This window comes from Apodemus sylvaticus, chromosome 20 (assembly GCF_947179515.1).
Source record: "Apodemus sylvaticus chromosome 20, mApoSyl1.1, whole genome shotgun sequence".
NCBI lineage: Eukaryota > Metazoa > Chordata > Mammalia > Rodentia > Muridae > Apodemus > Apodemus sylvaticus.
Window position 1 is genome coordinate 42,763,224 of NC_067491.1, and position 5,135 is coordinate 42,768,358.

Below are 5,135 nucleotides of genomic sequence, written 5' to 3' on the forward strand. Positions count from 1 at the left end.
AAGCATAGTACAGTATGAACTGAGAGTTCTGCACCTTTATCTGAGGGCCTCTAGGAGAGGACTGACTCCCAGGCAGCTAGATGAGGGTCTTAAAGCTCATGCCCACAGTGACACACTTTCTCCAACAAATCCACAATTACTCCAACAATGTCACACTTCCCAGTAGTATCATTCCCTAAGCCAATTATATTCAAACCTCCATATCTTACTACTAAGTACATTGTAGCTTCTAAACTGCATCTCAAGGCATCTGTTTTTCATCATCTAATCATTTGTTTATTACTTATGGTTTCTTAGGCACTTATTTTTGACTGAACTCAGAAATACAAGCTCTGAGTGAGGAGCATCTCTGTCTCTTGGAAATCTGTTCCTGGTATTTTTCTTTGGATTCCTTCATTACCTTGGCCAAAAGTTTAACAGATTCTGCAGCCTCTTCCTTATTTTTCTTAGTGCATTGTTTTGTTAGAACAGTATGTCAATGTTTGTGTTGTAGGACACAAGGAGTAACAAGACAATGAATCATGGGTGCTTTGGCCCTGGGATCCTTAACTTCTTTGTTTACGGGCTTTCTGACACTGTTAGCCGGTGTCATCTTCTTTAGAGAAGACTGGAATGCTTTTAGATTCTGCATGCTCTTTTGGGCCCCAACCTAAAGACACAGTAGTATCCTTCAGTCCAAGAATACCTTTCTCTCCTTTTTTTTTTTTTTTTTTTTATGTTTTAAACCACAACCAAGCTGAGAACAATAAGACTGCCATCACAATGTATCTGCAAACAGATTTATGCTTCTCCTCTCCAGTCATCCTTGGTCTATAGAAACACTGCCCCTTACTTGATAGCAGCCATAGTCTGCAATGAGTCAAAATATATTGCTTTATGGGAAGACCATTTTTATCATTCCTACCATTGATTCGGGCCACAAGACCATACCACTCTTTATCCAGAATATCAGTAGCATTTTTTGTGGCCATGTGTTTCTTGTAGAAAGAAATGGCTTGCATTCATTGTCCACTTCAATGAGTTTTTGACAGCAAGTGTCTGGAAAGGAGGTCTTGACATGAACATTCAATCACCCAAGAGAGGTCACAAAAAAAGCTTTTACATTTTAATATCTTGATATAAATTTTGGTACTATTCCTATGTTGATAGCTTCAATTTAAAAAATGTATATATAAACATATGTACAAACACATACACACACAAATATATATACATGTATATATATATATATATATATATATATATATATATATATATACAGACACACACACACACACACACACATACATACACATATACACAGTGTTGAATGCTAACCTGTACATGATACTGTAGATATAATAGGATAAGACACATATCCTTTGGACTGTGATATAGAGGCAAGATCAATAAATCTACAAAGAAGCACATAATACTCACTGAACCATCCCTGGATAATTTTCCTAACTTAATTACAAATTTCTAGACAGCATTAAGCATATCTTATACTTGTTGGGCTGTCCCTCATGCTTGGTTGAACTCTTAGTCATTGTTGGTTGATCATTAATTATCTGACAATCTGGTCAGGAGGAGGAAGCTGAGATCTGAGCACTTGTTGGCAGAAGGAATTCTGACTGATATGGACTTCTATTTGATCGCTACTTTTGTTCTTTCTCCCTTAGAAAGATTGTTACATTTTTGACATTGGCTTATGATGTGGGTAGAGGTTAATTGATTCTATTATAGAATCTGTGTTCACTCATGAAATTCAAAGTCTGAAACCAAGGTCAGAGGTGCTGTTTTCCCATAACATACTTGAGTTAAGCAGGTGGGTAATGCAGTTTCCTGTGAAGGTGATAATGTTGAGTTAGCATAAAGCTGGTTCCATCTCAGATGCCCCCAAGCAGTAAGTTGTAAAATAAACTAAAGTGTTCTTTTAACCAAGCTGTGCTTTTCCCTACATTCTGACCCCTGAACAAGACAGGTTTCATTCTTCATTCTAAGGCAACATCGCTTGCATGACCACACTCTACTGGGGATCTGGTGAAAGGACATTTAATGACAGTAAAGCCCATCATACTGCTTGAAATTCTCTTGTCTTATTTCTTAATAAGGTTTAAGAGTTGCTCTGCTCTGAAAGGATCAACATGACCCTTAAGCCTACATCCTGCTGAGAAGAACCTGAAGAAATCTTAGCAGGAAGAACATCACTGCTTGACTGAGAGAAGTCCAGGAGGCATCTGACTGTAATAAAATGAGTCAACCATCCTTTTACCTTGACTACTGACATAGTTTAATAAGTTTTATCTGAAGCAGGGCTTTTCTCCTTATATTATGATGCTACAACAAAGGATCATGTTTCTTCCTTTTAAAAGACAAATTATTGTTTGATTATCTTTGGTTTTCAAGGGTATCTGCCCAGGTAACAGGAAGATGTTTTCTCTCGGGGATGCTAGACTTGTTTCCAATGTAAATGTTGACTAGGAGATGACCCAGGTAGACATTTTTGTGCTGAGTAGTTGGATGTCCACATTGCTGGGAACACAAATAGTAATTGATGATTGTTGGTTAGTATTTGTTTGTTTCACGTAGGCAATTATCATTCCACAGATCCGTTGCTGAGATAAAAATCTGAACTATCTGAAGAAATGGCTTATTCTCCAATGGACCATTGTGACAGCTGTAACAAATAACTGCAAATTTAGTGGATTAAAACAATAGACATTAATCTTCTAACAGTCTGGATGTCAAAAGTACAAAATGGGTCTCACTGGTCTAAATCATGGTGCTGGTTCACTGAACTTTTTTTTCTGGAAGCTCTAAGGGATTATGTGTTTGCATACTGTGTCTGACCTCTAGAGAATACATGTATGGTTTCTGTTAAAGAACTCTTTCTTCCATCATTAAAATAAACAGTGTTGGAGCATCTTTCTGATGTTGCCATCTCTCCAGTTATCTTCTGTTTCCTGTACCATCTTTTTTTGAGACAGGGTTTCTCTGTATAGCTCTGGCTGTCCTGGAACTCACTCTGTAGACCAGGATGGCCTTGAACTCAGAAATCCGCCTGCCTCTGCCTCCCAGAGTGCTGGGATTACAGGTGTGTGCCACCACCACCTGACTCTGTACCACCTTTTAAGGTGCCCTTGTGAGCACATTGCCAACTTGGATAAACCAAGGCAATTCCCTTACTTAGAGTCAGATTAAGGTCGACTAACAGTCACAGTATCATCAGTAACTTTAGTTCTCGCTTTACCAAATATTCTAAATTATTTACAAGTTCTGGAAAGAAGCTTTCTCATCTGGGGTCTATAGCCTCATGAATAGCATCTTGTTAAGTTCTTTGGCTCCCTTACCGCCATGTGAGGACACAGTGAAGAAGTAATTAATGTCTATGAACTTGGAAGAGAGCCTTCTTCAGATACTTGATCTTATGATACCTTGCCCTTGGACTACTATACCTATCAGAAATGAAGTGTGCTGTTTAAGGTACGACGTCTCTAATAAGCTGTTCTATAGCATCTTTGAGGGACCATTATTCTGGTGAGCACAAGTCTTTTAAATTTTCATTTTGTTAATTCCAGAGCCTGAATCCTATTATCTGCTTTTATCTGTAAAATATTTTAATAAAGAATCTTTGAGGTTATATCTCTCTACCATATTCGTTGGTCTTGATTTAGTTCTATGTCATAATACTCTCAATTTTGTGACTTAAGCAATTAGACACAGACATTGATTATCAACCATCTGATGAGATGAGAAATTGCAGTTGAATTACTTATTGATTATGGATGATTGTGTCATGATGGTTTCTGCTGTGTTGCAATCTTTGCCCTGACTTTAACATGGAATCAAGTCCAAGCTTTTCTCTGATATGACTTATCTCTCCACCTTTAATCTGCTGCTTCTTTGCATTTCTGATATTACTGATACAGTGGCCAGGAATGTTGGTGTCATCCTTGACACCCCAAAACATCTATTCTTGGGACCCAGACTCCCTGTATGCACCCTTTCATATCCCTGCCTGATTTTCTCTAAGTCCAATCTATGTATCCTTCTAGTCTAACCTATAGCCTCCAAATTAAAAAAAAATCAAATCATTAATTTTCACTCAATATTTATGAGCTATATGGCCTTTCATAAAGTTAACTACTTGATTTGAATTTGACTTTACAAAATTTATCCCTAATATCTACCCTTTAGGGTAGTTGAGTTGATGAGATTTGCTATTTATAAGGTGCCTCAACAGGCTTGCATTAAGCATTCAACAATGTTTTCCAGATTTTCTATAACTGTTAATAATATTTATTAGTGTTATGGATGTGACCCTTTCTCTTTTGACCATGATTAGTGCATGCCAGTGATGAATTAACAGGTATACATGCCATCCCTGTGCATGTTCCTATCCATGCTATCTCTGGTCTGACCACCTCATATGAATAGCCTCTCCTCTCTGCTGGCTTTCCCTCTATCTGACCATCACTCTGTTTGTCCACAACCCTCCTTGGACCCAGGGAATCCAGTGGCTCTTAGACTGATGGATGAGAGGATCTCCTTTATCTTGTCAAGTCTTCCTGCCTGCATTCTCTCTGGGCCTGCACATCTGAGACCTCAAAGGCCAAACTTTGAACTTCTAAAGGAAGGTGCTTTTCTTTTTCTCTTTCAACCCTTTCTGAGTTTGAAGATCCATTGCTGAATATAAAAAGTGTCAGTATAAAGCAAACACTAGGCACCTCTTATACTCCCCAACCACAGTCTTATACACACACACACACACACATACACACACACATGCAGAGACTAGTTAAACTAATAAACTGTTGTTTAAGAAGTGTCTTGAACAACAACAACAGCTAGCATTTGCTAAGTTATTTCCACATGTCAGAAGCAATGACCTTCCCCCATGCCACCTCACCTCTGCCTTGTCTTTCTTGGTTCCTGTATGTCTGGCATCAGACTTCTTTCGTGGCTCTGGATTTGTGTTCCTGCCCCCGACTCTTCATTTCTGCTATTTTCCTTCTCTAGTTTGACTTCTTATTTCTTGTCCTTTCATCTAAACCCTTTCCATTTCCAACACTTCTTCTTTTTGAAATACTGTGAGTTCCCTTTAACAAAGCTCCACGGGCCATAAAAGTGAAGCTAAAGTCAAGCACGTTGAC

The 5,135-nt window shown here is 38.3% G+C and overlaps 1 pseudogene; it reads right to left on the reverse strand.

Annotated features, from left to right (window-relative positions):
• Positions 1-301: 301 nt before the first annotated feature.
• LOC127670529 (40S ribosomal protein S6-like) lies at positions 302-1,069 on the reverse strand (annotated as a pseudogene).
• Positions 1,070-5,135: the final 4,066 nt, after the last annotated feature.